Source organism: Narcine bancroftii, chromosome 9 (genome assembly GCF_036971445.1).
Source record: "Narcine bancroftii isolate sNarBan1 chromosome 9, sNarBan1.hap1, whole genome shotgun sequence".
Taxonomy (NCBI): Eukaryota; Metazoa; Chordata; class Chondrichthyes; order Torpediniformes; family Narcinidae; genus Narcine; species Narcine bancroftii.
This window is the reverse complement of record NC_091477.1, coordinates 92179485-92196134: the sequence shown is the minus strand read 5'-3', so window position 1 is coordinate 92196134 and position 16650 is coordinate 92179485. Positions and strand designations below refer to the sequence as shown.

General features: G+C 38.2%; 1 long non-coding RNA gene across 2 annotated transcripts in view; it reads left to right on the top strand.

Moving 5' to 3' along the window:
- The window catches only part of LOC138743028 (uncharacterized), a 66344-nt gene extending 49926 nt beyond the window's left edge, over positions 1-16418 (top strand). For both annotated transcript variants that reach the window (XR_011344607.1, XR_011344606.1), the window contains 3 exons: positions 7134-7275; positions 12108-12260; positions 15235-16418. This is a non-coding gene — a long non-coding RNA (uncharacterized lncRNA). The remainder of the gene's footprint in view (positions 1-7133; positions 7276-12107; positions 12261-15234) is intronic.
- Positions 16419-16650: the final 232 nt, after the last annotated feature.

Here is a 16650-nt window from a genome sequence, read left to right as displayed (position 1 = left end):
CCAACTCTGCTGATGAGGAGTTGAGATCCTCCTTGGGTGCTATTCTTATTCCCAGGGCAGCTCGTCCACCCAATCAGGTCCCTGGAGGTGAGCCATCAATGCAGCCTTCGTGTGCCTATGGAACTGTTCCACCAAGCCATACGACTGTGGGTGATAGGTTGTCATGTGGTAAAGCTATATTCCCAGCAGTCATGACAAAATGTCCCAGAGTGCAGAGGTAAACTGTGGGCTTCTGTCGGAGGTAACGAACCAAGATACCCAAAAGGCAGGAATAAAAGCTCTGGCACATGAATTGGTTGATGAGTCCATCATTGGAACTGCCTCCGGCCACATAGTGAATCTGTCGATGACGGGCTATCAGACCTGCACATGATTGCAAGTTCCTCTATCTTGTGGAACTCTTGTTTTGTAAGCTGGAACTTGTTGGGTGGCAGGCATCAGGCTCAGTCATGTAGAGGAAGTCCTTAGGTGAGGATGTGGTGTGTGACATCATGTTTTGGAGTGGCAGTGGAGAACTGAGTAGTGACAATGTCTGGAAACTCCGCAAGAAGTTTGGTGAATTTGTTGTTCGATTACTCCATAGCATCTAGGTACAAGGCAGGTAGTTTGCCTTTTTCAAGGCTAAAAATCTGGAACATTGTGGTGTTCATCAACCGACACCCTTTTAAGTCCACAATCAGAATTCAGCACCCAGCAATGGCCGAGACACAACAGCAAGAATGAACTTCCATGTGAACGTATTGATGCTGAATTTCAGGGATGTAGTCCATGTGCCGTATGTACGAATTGAAATGTTGTTCACCACATTGAGCACTGGACTTGCACTCCTGGTATGGGTGTTAAAGTGTAAAGGAGGAAGGACGCTAACCCCTGCACCCATTTCAATTATAAATTTGCATTTAGAGAGTTCATCCCAGACAGAGTAGGCTGTTACGGTGCCCAGCCACCATAGCTATTAGTGATGACTAGCCATGGTGTTTCCCGGAAAAGTGCAAGGGGGTCAGCAGCGGCGAGCTTCAGAACCCTAGTGTTGATGGTTAGAGACACCAGGTGGTTGTCACGGAGTCATGCTTGTCCGGGAGAATGTGTGCCCTTGTTGCCGGTACTCGTGGAGCTTGGGCCTTTGGGTGTGATGCAGCACGAATTTCTGTGGGCCTGTGCCTTAGTGTTTTGCATGCCACAGAATGTCTGCATGGTTGGCCACAGTTTGAGGTTTATCAAAGTCCTAGTCAGCCAACACGAGGTGGATATCTTCTGGCGTATACTCTGAAAACTGCTCAAAGAGCAAGCAAGGCCTATGGCCATCTACCTGTGCCAACAAGTTGTTCATTAACTCCAAAGGTCCCCAAGTCCATCGATATGGAGGAGCCATGCAGCTTGCTCATACCACAAAAAACCATAAATCTGGAGAAGAAGGGCTTTTAGGACTTTGTAATTGCCGAGAGCTGTTGGGTCCCAAAGGAAATCCACTACTCTACTGGCCATGTCCTGGTCGAGGGCGCTTACCACAAGAAAGTACTTAGTGGTGTCCACTTCTATCTTGCAAATACGGAACTGCGCCTCAGCCTGCCCGAATCAAACCAGGTGATTGGTCCAAAAGACAAGCAGTTTGAACGAAAGCGCTGTGTTGTCCATGTTAGGTCCAAAATCTGTTTGGGCCTGTCAGGGTCACCAATGCATCAACTGTGTCACAGTGAGAAATGAGGAACAAGAAAATGATCAGTTGTGGTCAAATCGAAGTTCAGTAAAAGTTATTTATTCAGTCACCTGCATCTTTTAAAAACCCCACATGATCCAAATGACATCATCGCATTGTGACCTCATGATGTCACTCAGAACCTCCTGAGTCCATTAGATTAAGCCTCCGGTGAGCTGTTACATGGTCATGAAACTGGATCTTATAATTTATCTTCTAGCAGTAATTCTCTTCAATGAGAAGAGCTTGCAAGCCAAGAGCTTGCCAGACTTTTTTTTTTAAACCATGAATATAAAACTTACTTTTGCTCTTTAAATGTTGATGTTCAATGGAGTAGGTTGAGAGAAGATCAAATTTAGTTTTGAGTTCAACTCTCCTTTTATATAATTCTAGATTTTTAACTTGTGCATCGTGTTCGCCTATTTTTAAAAATCTGATTAACTGAATCAAATCTTTTTTCATTAGTCTTCTTTATATTAGCAGTATAAGAAACCTTTCTTGTACAGTTCAGCCATAATTTATTTATATTCTATATGTAGATTCATCACTTCAGGGCCAAAACTGTCTACAAATCTAATCTGTTGTTCACGCTATTGAAGAGTTCCTTTCCAATAGGCCTCACGAATTATGAGATATTTTATTTGGTAGCGATAAAACCGAAGAATAACTGAACATGGGTGGCATCCCAGAGCTGGCTTGGGAATCAAAGAACAATGAGCTCTGTTGAGCTCAGGCTTAGAAGAAAATAACTCCTTTCCAAAAACATTGCTAAAAAGTTGATCAGTTGGCCAGTTTTGGAATTTTCAGCTAAGCCCAAAATTTGTAAATTCTGCTTTTCAAGTCATAATTAAAGGTTGTTAGCAGACAATCCTGAGCAAACCTCCTATAATTTGTCCACACAATCATTAACCGTTTCCAAGTCTCGCTCCACAGTTCCCAGACGTACATCAATTTCTGATTACAACTCCAAAACTTTTTCAAGTGGAGATTTGACTTGAAATTAATTTTTACTGCTTCAGTAATCTGCTTTGAATGCTTGCTTAAAAGATCAGAAATGGAGCCCATAGTCAGAGTAGCTGTCTCTTCCTCTTTTTTGCCAGCTTTAGCACTTTTCCTAGTCATTTTAAAATGATTAGCAATGATAAGTAACAAGGGGTCACTTTAGTTGAAATGTTAGAAATGAATGAATGAAAGAAATATTTAAAACAAAACAGGAGCACCTAACTACTGCTGCTAACCCAAGTTGTAGCCAGCCACAAGTCTCCTTACAATTTTCTGAACAATATTTTGTTGAAGAATCCCTCAACAATGATTATCACCCAATATAGTTTCACCTATGAATTTGAGAATTAAGCTTTTGATTCCAAGATCTAAATTCCAAGATCTAACTTATTAACAAACATTGGAAACAAGTGTAGACTCAGAAATGAACCATGATCCCACATTTCTCCTTCTGTTAATCTTAAGTACCTTTACGTACTCACTACTGTTTGTTTACTGCTGCACACCCCAGCTGACAGTCTTTAATTATATCATGACTAAAAGTGTCCTGACCATATTATAAGATTATGAAATGTCACCTTTTTGAAGTCCTGTCCTTTTCCAAGGAAATATTCATATAGGGCATTTTGCTTGTTTACTCTCTGCACTAGCTCTTCAAAGATTCCATGAAATTAGGTGGCCAAGAGGTTTCCTTTTGAAATGTATTCTCTATTCATTATAGAGTGAAACCCTTGATATCTGGATTTCAAGCAAATGGCAAAAAAAGAGGAAAATGAATTTTAAGAATTAAAATAAATAAGAATAAAGAAATAGGTAAAATACTCAAGTTTAAAATTGTAAGAATAAATGCCCTCCGAAGTAACACATAATCCTTTGGTGAAGATGGGAGCAAATATTTGGCTAGTGGAGTGCCTTGTTCGTGCTTTGTTCATAGTAGCTGTTTGAATAAAGTTGTATGAAACAGCAATGGTGTTGCCAGGTTGAAGAGTTGGTTGTTGCCGCCCAACATTTGGGCAACTCTTTTAAAGTGTCTCCTTAACCCTGTTTAGTAAGAGTCTCCGTAGTCAGGGACTTCATCTCTAAACTTGGCAGGGGGGGTAATTAGCTATAATATTATTGTTTGTCCTTTTGGTGGTTCCGTGGAGGGGGAGGGACCGGAAGATGCAGTGACAGTTAAATGTTTTCAAAGAATGTGAATGAAAATAAAGTAAAATGCTAAAGGTTTATATATCCATGCAAGTGACATTCATTCAGTGGAAGTACAGAATAGTATTTTTGTCTCTTAAAGTTTATTCTTAATTCCGTTGTATTAGTTAGGCATTGTAAAAGTAAGTCTCAAGCAACCGAAAAATACACTTATTCAGCATCTATAAATCCCCATAGGTGCTGGATTCCAGGGGCTTTACTGTAATTTTTGTTCATCATTTGGTTTTTGCATTTGTCTTTGATAAAGAATATATTTCTTGCTTGGGAGGTTAGGCAGATCAATCTGCATTTCCAGCAATGTATTTCATCTTTCCTTTTAACTATAAGTATATCAATGGATGGTGGAAGGAGCATCTTTTTTGAAGATAGAGGAAAATAGATTCTTGATAAGCCAGGGTAGAGGCAAGTTTGTGTTGCAATCATATAATCTGTGATCTCACTGAAGTAGATTTGAAGACCAGTGGCCCTACTTCTGCTCCTAAGTTGAATGTTCATTACAAGCTTCTGTTGATTCTCCAGCAGGGCACCTTTCACTCATGATAAATGGGTTATGTGTCAAGCCGTTGCTCTCTTTAAAAATGTGAGAAGGAAATCTGTGAAAACAAATGGTTTATCCTCTTTGATTTTGATTGCTTTATTTTGTTCTTACCTTACTTCCAAATGTAGTCATATCACATTCAATCTTTTTCCCCTTATTACAACCACCTTATCTGTCTCTCTACTAAAAACCAAAATGATAATTTATCATTTACATAATTTCACCTCTTGATATTATATTCCCCAACTTTGTTTCTCTATTTCGATTTATGCATCTGTAGAATAATGGTGATTTAATCTCAGAGTCCTCTTGCTTTATATTAACCTCTTCATATTGATCCTTGTCATGCTTTCCACCTATGAGGTTATGCCTCTTTCTTTACACTAAATTTTCCCCTCACGTTTTGTTCATTCATGCAGTGTTTATTGCATCGTTTGTAGAAGCATTTTCTTTATCTTTGGTTCTTCTTGCTAATCTTGTCATCCTTTTAATTTTTGTAATTCTGTTCTTAGCATTGCTTTATTGTCTATTTTCCCAATTCACCACTTTTTCATGCTTATTCTCCTCATGACTGTCAACAGTATAATATTACATGCAGTCCCCAGGTGACGAATAAGTGGTGTTTCTTGGGTCTGTCCATCAGCTGAATTTGTACATGAGGCAGAACAGGTACTGACAATTCTTCATGAGGTAACTTTGTGTGCATTTTGTACATCTGCGAACTGGGGCATACTGTGTATTATGCGCTCGGACAAATTGCGGCACAATTAAGCGTATGCACAAATTTGGGAACAGCCCGTTTGTAAGTACAAGTTGTTCATAACCCGGACTTTTATAATCCAGGGACTGCCTGTATAGCCATTAGATTCTAGATGCTTATATTTGTATTTTTACCTGTTCCGGGTCATTACCCATTTAAAAAAAAATTGTGGTCCTTGCTCATAGATATTGTAAAATCATACAGCATAGAAATAAACCTTCGACCTATCGAGTCCTTACCAACTACCAAGCTTCTTTATTGACCTTTTTATTTGTGGGGTTTCAATTGGGTGCTGCACTCACTGGGTAAACTCCAATCCCTTATCCATTTTCCTGTAGGTTGACCAAATTACTCTTAAAGTATTGATTGACCATTTCTACCCATGAATCCTGCCTGTCCCTGCTGATTTCCTCCAGAGTATTTGTCCGCTGCCAGAACCCGTTGTTAGGAGACTGATGGTTGAGAGTTGAAACTGTTCCTGAACCTGCTGGTACAAGGCTTTTGTGGTATTTCTACCTCTTTCCTGATGGCAGCAGTGAGAACAGAACATATCCTAGGTGGTGTGGATCCTTGATGATTGGTACTGCTCTTCAACAGCAGCATTCCATGCTCAGAAGATTGGTTCTCCCATGCCAGACCATGATACAGAGAGTCAGCAGACTTTCCATTTGGAAACAGCCTCAGAATAAAAGGATATCCCTTTAGAACAGAGATGAGCAGAGTTTTCTTCAGCCAGGTGATGATGAATATGTGAAATTCATTGTCACAGATGGCTATGGAGGCTACGTCAAAGAAGAGGTTGATTTGTTCTGGATCAGTAAGATTGTCAAAGATTATGGGGAGAAGAGAAGGGGAATTAAGTTGGGAAAAAAATTACTTCAACCATGATTTGAATGGCAGAGCAGACATGATGGGTCTGCGGTCCAGATTGGTAATAGCACTTCCAAGGCCATCACACTGAACATGGTGACCCCTCAGGGCTGCATGCTTAGTCAACTGCTGTTCACTTTGCTGACCTACGACTGTGCTGCTAAACGCAGCTTGAACCACATCATCAAGTTCGCTGACAACATGTCTGTGGTGGGCTTGATCAGTAAGAATGACTACTCAGTGTACAGAGATGAGGTGCAGTCACCAACGGACTGGTGTAGAGTCAACAACCTGCATCTGAACGTTTAAAAAAAAGTGTTTGTCGATTTCAGGAGGGCCCGGGGGGGGTGGGGGGGGGATCCATGCTCCGCTGACCATTGACGGCTTAACAATTGAGGTCGTCAAGGCTATCAAGTTCCTTGGAGTGTACTTGACAGAGAATCGCACCTGGTCCCTTAACACCAGCCACATAGTCATGAAAGCCCAGCAGTGCCTCGACTTCCTGTGAAGGCTGAGGAAAGTTCATCTCCCACCCTCCATCCTCACTAAATTCTACAGAGGATGTATCAAGAGCATCCTGTGCAACTGCATCACCGCTTGGTTTGGAAGCTGTACCACCTCAGACCACAAAACCCTGCAGAGGATAATAAAGTCAGCAGAAAATATCATTGGGGCCTCTCTTCCAACCATGAAGGACATCTACAACATTCGATGCCGGTAGAAAGTACCGTAACACTCAGGCCCTTATATTCAGATTGGGCAAGTTTTTTTTCCCCCCCAAGCCATCAGAACATATGTGACAGTGTACCATGGACTTTTACTGTATACATCTTAATATTTTAATATGTTTAACTATTCTAACATATTAATGTAAAAATGCTCCGTGGTCCTGGAGAAACGCTATCTCGGCTTAACTGTATAAGCAAGGTATGAATGATAAATAAAGTGACTTGACTTAATTGCCTTATTCTGTTTCTACATTTTAAATGACGCAAATACAAGTGGCATTTACATCTCCAGAAAGAGATAAAAACATATGCATGTTTCTTTTTTGTTTTCAGGGGTGGCATAGTTGGTGTACAACGCTGTTACAGCACTAGCGATTGGGTCTGGGGTGCAAATCCCATGCTGTCTGAAGGAGTTTGTGCATTCTTCCCGTGGTTTGTGGGGTTCGGTTTTCTCCTACCCTTTAAAACATACCAGGTGTGTAAGTCAATTGTTTGTAATTGGGCAGCATGGGCTCGTGGGCTGAAAGGGCCTGTTTCTATGATGTATGTTTAAATTTAAATTTTAAATGTAATTTAAAAAATTAGATAAGATGCAGTCTATCACATTACTCTGATAGATCCAGAAAATTGTTCCATTCCTTCTGATTTAGAACATTTTAAGATATTCCCAATCTCATTAATCCCATCCAAGGGTAACAAAAGCCAGAGATATTGTAATATTCCTGTTCAATCTACATGCAATAAATACTGTAGCATCAAACACTTAATCCACCTTTGACCATTTTCATTTATTTATTTTATTATTAAATGTCTAAAGATTATCTATGTTGTTGAAAATAAAAATAAAATTAGTGAACGGAGAATGAAAAGTATGTTTTAAACATCAACAATTCAGAATTCTGCTGCTGTAATATCTCATTTCATTGGACAAGTCGTTTATAGCCACACTGAACAAATATTGTCAGCAAAATCCCACATTTTAAAACCTGCTTTGATTACCTGCCACTTTTAAAAAATTTTTCTGATCTGTATTTATTTAATGCTTTCAATTAATTTGGAGAGGTTTTTTTAGGCAGTAACTTGCACTAAGTGTTTTGAACACTGATGAACAATTAAAATATTTAGTGCAAATAAATCACATCTGGAGGTATTTTAAACAAAAAAAAAGTCGATTTTGCCCTTGCCGCTTCACACTCCAACAGTAGTCCAATTCATTGCCATTTCTGGTTAAGCATGGAGCAGCTCCAGTGATTCCTGTCCAAAACTCATTCTTCTATTGTACTCTTTGTCCCACATCACTATTTCAGACAAGTTCTATTGAATGAAAATTGCCCACAATTCAGACAAGGATTAAGAAAATGGACACTGCATGAAAATGAGTTGACAGTTATGGAAAAGCGGGGAAAATGCTTGGGTAAAGGCCATTTCTATTAAGGGGAAATGATATGTAAAGCAGGTTGTGAAATCTATTCTGAAAAGTGAGAAGGAAAGAGGTGAAACTAGGGTAAGCTGTGGGAAGCAGGTTAGGGTTAGGAAAGTCAACTCTATGTATTTAAAGTCAAGAGAAATAGGTACAGTTAAGTAGATGCAGACTAGTTGTTTTAATCCAGCATTTTAACTATCATCAGTTGGAGGACGATAGTTTGCAAAATCTGGATTGTGACAACTTTCCTCAGTTATAATTGATTGGCATAAATTATGCTCCTTGGAAAGTTGAACTACATAGTCTCAGTTCATTAATATTCTACTGTCAATAAGCCTAATATTGCATTGCAAAGGCATCTGACACATACATAAAAAGTTGGCATTTGGTAGAGCACGTCATTGGGAAGACTAAACAAATGTTGGCCTTTATTGCAAAAGTTATGGAGCATAAAAATAGAGAAGTTCTGATGCAAGTTTACAGAGCACTGATGAGACCTTGTGGAGGTATTCGGAATCAGGGAACATAATTTCAGCTTGAGATATGCATTTCATGAGATGTACTTCTCTCAGAGGATTGTGAATCTTTGCAATCTTCTTGTCTGTGAAGGCAGAATCTTTGAATTATATTCAAGTTGAGGGTTAATAGTTAAACTGCATGGGAATTAAGTGGTGTTAGTGAGAGAGGAAAAGTGATGTATAGTTCAAAATTAGATCACCTCATATTTTATTGAGTGGTGAAGCATGCTTCAGTGACCAATTGGCCCAATCCTGCTCCTGTTTCATGTGTTCTCATGTTGATCCTACTCTTTCTTAATATTTCCAATAGGGTAGAGAGGACAGAATTCAATTTCTTTGGTGAACTGACCGATAGAAATTGCAAAGGACATGCTCCTCAGAAAAACAGTGTCATACGATATTACTCTCTAGAGTCCAAACCCATTATGCACCATTACAACCTGTAAGAACTTGGGAGACACACTAGAGAATTGTCAACAATACAACTGATGATATAACAAACAGAAGATCTCAGGCAATTATCAGATGACTTATTAAATCCAAAGGTGAAAGCTATGGGACAGCATTATCATGTGATACAAAAAAAACCACCCCAATGTATGAAGCGATGATCACCAGAAGCACTGGAAGACTTTAATAAAGAAGGAAAATTCAATAGGCCACAATATTGACAGTGCTATTTATTTCTCCAGTTAGTTGACTTCCTATTTTTAATCAGAATTATTAACTCTGTGCAGCAGAATGTTGCTTCTAGAGTTTCCTTAATACATTTTGAGGCAATCATTCCACTCTCTATTATAGAGAATCTTCAGTGCATTGTTTTTAATGTAACCGTTAAATCTTTGAGATTCTTTGAAAGATAATTATTCTAATCCTCAAATTAAAATAGAAGTACAAACATTTTGCAATCTATAGTCCATAATACATAACAATTTGAAAAATAAATTCATCCAACGTGATCATGTGGGGCTCAGTCGCGCTGTTCGTGCCAGTTTGGTAAAAATAAAGCTCAGAACCATCTGGGAAGACAGAAACTGAAAAGCTGGATGCAGTCTCAGAGAAGCCAACTGGAATCTGATGACCACAATATTGTAATCTAAATGCCACAAATAAATGTTCGATTTCCTCATTATTTTTTCTACCTTCTCTTTAATCTTGAGGCATTAAATCACATTGGGAACAGATCCTTCAGTATCTGCAAATCCCAGATACTGTTTTAGTGGAGATGTCAGATGATAACTGGCAAACATGTGACCTTGGATTTGTCATTGAGTAAAACATATTTTGTTGCCCTTGATATTCAGCGCATTCAGAAATACTAAAAATCAATAGAAAATTGTAAGATCATTAACATTTTAAAATATTCACCTAAAAACAATTTTTAAAAAATACATTAAGTTTCTGATTATCCAAAATGCTTGGGACCGGATGTATTATCAATTAACTGCATTTTTTCAGATAATTGAGAAATGGTCTTAAGCAGCCTGGTGGCATTAGCAGAATACTTGTATCTGCCATCACTGATCCCCGACACCTCCCCACTGCCATCGCCAATTCCCACCATCTCCCTACAGCTGTTACTGAACCTGCCCAGGAGGCTGAGGTACCCACTCCTGCCCAGGAGGCCACTCTCCTTGATGACACTAGGACTGCAGTGAACAAAGTAGGGTCAGCATCATGGGTGGGGGGGGGGGGATGAATCTGTGGACCATACCACCTCAAAAATGTTATTTTGGTCCCCCACCCACATGGTCTGACACTGTCTCCATCACACCCCAGTCCGACACTGCTACTGCCACCGCCACACCCCCATGGGTCTGATGCTGCAACTCCCAAGGTCAGTCACTGCCACCACCACTCCCCCAGTCTGATGCCCCTCCCCACAGTTACCCTAATGCCTCTTGATTAGATTTGTTCTGAAACCATCTCTAGAACCAAATACTGTGACACAGTGGAGGGTAAAGAAGAAATGGAAAAAGAGAAGGGAGGGAGTTGACCTGAAATGAGGACAATCTCTCCATGTGCTGCCTGACCAGTTGACTTCCTCTATTCGCTCACTGATAACTTGAGATTCCAGTTGGCTTCTCTGAGACTGCATCCAGCTTTTCAGCTTCTGTCTTCCCAGATGGTTCTGAGCTTTATTTTTACCAAACTGGCACGAATAGCGCGACTGAGCCCCACATGATCACGTTGGATGAATTTATTTTTCAAATTGTTATGTATTATTGCCGCCAAAATGTTTTTTTTCCCCCCCAGACAACAGAGATTTTCGGTTATGTGGGTTTTCGGATAATTGGAAATGTACTGTAATTAAATACATGAATGAATGTAATGAGTTAAAAATAAGCAACTTTTCTTAGCATTTTTCTTTGTACATCTTGCTCTCTCAAAGGAATGAGCTCACATATCTTGACACTGGGTCTTACTCAACACAGGCTCCAAGAGGAGATCTCATCAATTATGCAGTAGCAAAATGCAGCCAGAAAATTACCAATGGAACTTACCCAACACATTTGGGGGTTTCTGCATTCACTGGGGAATCCTGAATTTTCCAGCCCTCAAGGAGAATAAATACAAGCTGTTTTGCACAAAACAGCTGACATTTTGCAACACATTCTGGCTTGATATTACAAAGACTACAAACCATGTTTGAGTGTCGTTATCCAAATTATACATGAGCAGGGACACATAGTGCACTGAAAGCCTGTGCTACAGGCTTGAATTTTTATTCCATATTGCTTGTCGTATCAAATGCTATTTACAAACATGAAAAATCCCCTTTGGTGTTTGAACTTCATTTATTAATTTGATAACATAGTTACAAAGACTAATAATTGCAGTGGGATACAATTTGCTTGGTTTATAAAATCCTAATTAATTTCAGAAGGCAGATGAAGAACTGCATGATATCTTCACACCATCATTTGTGATGATAGACTTATGACTAGGACAAACAAAGATAAATAGAATGCAGTGACACATCATAAATAAGCTGCTTCAGCTCTTCTCTTGCATCCTGCTCAAATACTGATTTTATCATTAATTTTAAATGTTACATTTTATTTCAATTGCTAGATTAAATTTATGGATTATACATTGATATATTATGATTTTTTTTCCATTTATGTGGAAGTCATGGGGTATGTAGGAACATTTGTGTACATGAATGCGTTTACCAGTTGCGTGCAAATGGCTGCGCACAGAACAGTATTTGTGCACTGCAATGCGGTTACATCACACTTCGTTTTCTTTGTTCCAGTAGAGTTTAAAATGCACTGGGTGTGAATGGTTTCATTCTATCAATAGTATAACATAAGAATTGTTTCTGTTCCTGAATAAAGGAGAATTTCTTTAATTTTTGAACAGGCTTTCCTTTTATCTGTTCATGGATGAATAGGATATCTACCCATAACTGACTACCAACAATTTGAGTGACCTAAAAAAAAAATGACATGCCCAAATCAGCAACAACAGGAGGATGACAATGAGCAAGAAATATCTGGTTTAACGTTCTACCAGGTTAGTGGGGGCTGGCAGTAAATTGTTTTATTTTTCCTTTCAGCCAACCAGCCCAGAGTTGCGAAAGAGTGGAAATAACTGAGCCACCTTGATATAAGCAGCAAGTTCCTTCTACTTAGAATTAGTGCTGCTTCCCTAGAGTTACGGCCTCCATCCTAGTAATCTCTTTAAAAGATTGTTTGCTGGATTACTATTGCAGCAGGGTTCTGCAGTGGCCATTGCAATTGAGCACTCTCTACTCCTCGAATTAGAAACAGTTTTGCATGTCTCCCTCTGGTGAATGACTGCTGGATTTACCAGCTTTTCTTCTCCATGTGAAATACATCATTGAGTATCCTTGTCATATGTGACTGGAATGGGTGAATAGGGAGCAGTGTTTTCTAGGCGTGAGATATAGGTACAAGATTTGCAGCCAAGATTTCCAAGATGTGAACAATAATGTTAAGTAAGAAACCTGACTGAAAGAATCATTTGGTAGGAGACTATAAAGGGTATAGTATATTGAACAATGAGAGAAGTAGGTGGGGATATGTAAAGATGTGGACATTGTCCATAACAACTAGTACGCAAGATAAAGATGCAAAACTAATGTTTCAGACTTGAACCCTTCTTCAATGTTTAAGCAAAATGTAGGTAGGTGCCTGAATAAAATGGTGGAAAGGTGGGGCAGGGTGAGGATTACAGGTAGGAGGTAATAGGTGGATAAGGGGGGGGGGGGGGAAAGGACACACCAGCAAGCAGGAGGATGGAGTGATGGCTCCAGCATTGTGGGTTTTTTTTCAAATCATGGTGTCTGCAGACTTTCATGTTTTACTTTTACCTACTCAGGATATTTGTACCTAGTTATATTTAATCTAGTGATTAAATATGGATAAATGCAACAAGTATGCAAACAAACTAATGCAATGAACAAGTGTGCTGACTGCACCAGATGAATGGGAATGGTTTAATTGCACATTACAAACTCCATGACTGTATTCAGTGACAATCCAATTAATCCCAAGTGAACACTACTTCACTGGAGCTAAAAAGCAATTGATTTTCCATTTTTGTGTGAGCAGATCAGTTGAGTTCCTGATATTTAATATCTTCTGCTTATTTTCACATTTACAGGGCTTATCTCCAGTGTTTTTAATGGTGGAAGACTGGCAGCAGGGAAGCAGTAGTTGATTAGGCACCCTACCCAAATTTCATTCTGTTTTCTTAGCACAACGCGAATATCCCAGTAAGGGATGGGGGGCGGGGGGTGAAATCGCCTGTAGCTTGTCAGCACTTGCAGATTCAGTGCCCTGAGAGAATGAATATCATCACTGAGTTTTGCACTGTCATTCTTTTAAAGATACAAAATTGAAATCAATCACAAGAAATTCACTCATAAAAAGCCAAAGCCGATGAATGACACAACCGCTATTTCAAAAAACATATGCTGTACTCACCTGCTGAGGTTCCTTGGTCCTGCATTTGCTATCTTAAGCTTAGCCACCCATTAATGCTAAAAGGCATGAAACTGAGAGTTGTTAACAATGTTAATCTCACCCATCATAATTATTAGATGAGAGAGGTATGCTTCACTGCCGACCACTGCAAATGTATGCTGATCAAAGCATGATGGGCTAAATTAATACCTCACGTTCTCATTTAATTGTGTTCCCAATTCAATATGTATTTTGTAATTTTCATGTCTATTTTTGAATAGTCTATATTTTCAGAGTATAAGATCATGCAGATTACAAAATCCAGTCAAGAGTGTAAACAAAACACTGCTGGGTCAAGAAGCATCTGTGGAGGCGAAGAGTTGGTTGATGTTTAGAGTTCCAATGCAGGGTCATGATCTGAGACACAAACCATCCCTTTGCCTTCATAGATGCTGCTTGATTCATTATGTCCCTCCAACAGTCTCTTGTTTTCCAAAAACACAATGGGTACATCATCATTTAACTGGCTTTGAAAGTTTATTTTATTCTTAGTCTTGCATGTCAACAATTACATCAAGTAATTGGAAATGTGGACAAAAATAAGTACTTATTTGATGATATATTTCATTGAGTTAAGCATAAAATGACCAGAAGCTACACAAATTATTTAAAATAGAAGTAACCACAGTTCCACCATATCAAGATGTGAAGACAATATGACGCTAATTGCTTTATAAAATATTTAACTTTTTTCAATCCTTCTTAGCTGAGTTCTAATAAAAAAGAGAAATCACTGGAAGAATTAGTTCTGAATTAAAACTCTAATGAACAACATAGATATTGATTGGAAATACAGAATAGATAGGTTCAAAATTTATTGGTGTCTGCAGAGATACTTTAATCAGTTTTTTCATGGAGCACCACTTAACCATTTGGTCATTGGATAGAAGTCAAAGAAGATACAGAATTAGCCATCAACAAGAAAAGACCTTTCTCTTGTGAGCTGCACAAATACAGAGGGGACACAGAAAACAAATAAGATGGACAGGGCCAGGAGATAGGAGAGAGGAGGAGGGAGGAAATGTGGGAGGGTGGTGAGTTACAGTGGAAATTAGAGGGGAGATTTGAAACCCACTAAGTAGGAAGAGTTAATGAGTGGTTCTGATAGAGGAGATAAGGTAGGATCTGATGCAAATTGTCAAGTAAGTGCAAGGAGAGAGGTGAAATGGAAATATCAGTAGATATGAATTCAATATCAATTAGTAATATACTGAGCATTTTAGCTAAATGTACACGTGAAGAGGAAAATAATACTGATATATATTAAAAAACATGAGAGTAAAAAGATTTTTTTTAAACAAGAGACTCATTTAATTGAAACAGAGCATCAGAAATTAAAAAGATATTAGGTGGGGTATGTCACAGCTTTTTCATTCAATTCAAAAGCAAGGGGAGTGGCAATCTAGATATAGAAGACCCTTCAAGTTAAAATCCAGAATGTAGTAATTGACACTGCAGGAGGGTATGTTATCTTACATTGTCAATTTTTTCCCCCACAGTTTTGAACATATATATGCTGAACATGGATGATGAAAAATTTATACAAGAAACATTTCTCACTTTGGCAGAAGTACATCAGGATGTATTAATAGGTGGTCATTTTAATCTTTGTTTAGACCCAGTTTTAGATAGATCAACTAGAATAATAACAAGGATAAGGGCAGCAAAAGCCACCTTAATATTAATGAAAGACTTGAATTGAATAGCCATATGGAGAAGAATCCACCCAAGAAAGAGAGAGAGAGAGAGATTACTCTTTTTATTCAAATAGACATGATTCTTTTTCAAGGATTTATTTTTAATATCAGCATATCTCAAAGGTAGAATTAACCATGTTGACTGTAAAGCAAGACTTTTATCAAATCATTCCACTTTGTTAGTGAGTTTCAATGTCAAATAGAGAAGAATCTATTTTACTCAATGTTATTAAAAAGGCTGAATTTTTGTGATTTTGCTAGAAGGCAGATTCAAATCTTTTGAGACTAATTCTAATTTGGTTAATAATAAATTTATTTTATGTGATGCGATGAAAGCATATTTAAGAGTACAAATTATGTTATATTTTTAAAATTAAGAAGAATAACATGAAAGAGGTAGATCAAATGGAGAAAGATAACATGTTTAGAAAAAAATCTGCAAAGATAGACTTCTGAGGGAAAATGAGAGCTTATTAATAAGAAACTTCAGTGTAATACATTACATATAGAACAGAGAAAGCAATAATGAGAACTAAGCAGATATATTATGAGTTAGGTGAGGAGGCCCATAAGGTCCTCGCTTGGTAGTTGAAACCAGAATAGATTTCAAGAATTATTAATGCAATTAAGATGGAGTCAAATGTGACTACATATAAACCTCAAGAAATTAATGAAGCTTTTGAGCAATTTTATTCTGTTATATCAATCAGAGTCTCAGAGATATGATAACAAAGTAGAAGGCTTTTTGTCACAAAGATGTTTGTCAAGGTTATGTTTGCAAGAGCAAGTGAAGCTGGCTACCCACTTCACCCCAATGGAGGTAAGGGAGGCAATGAGCTCTTTACAAAGCAATAAATCTTAGAGAGGATGGTTTGCTGTCTGAATTTTATAAAGAATTTAAGGTTTTGTTTATTCCTCCCATTACGGAGTTAATAGACCAGGAGGCAGAAACTCACACTCTTGCAGAATCTTTTTAAACTGCAATAATAATGCTAATACTAAATAAAGACAGAGATCTTTTAAAACCATTGTCATATAGACTTATTTCATTAAATGAAAAATTATAAGATAATTGCAAACATTTTAGCTAATAGACTGACAAAAATTTTACCAAAGTTGATAAATATGGTTTGTAAAGAAGAGACAGTCTACAGATATATAACTAGACTAGTTGGTATAATACATTTGGAACAAAAGAGAGGAGATTTAAGTGCAGCA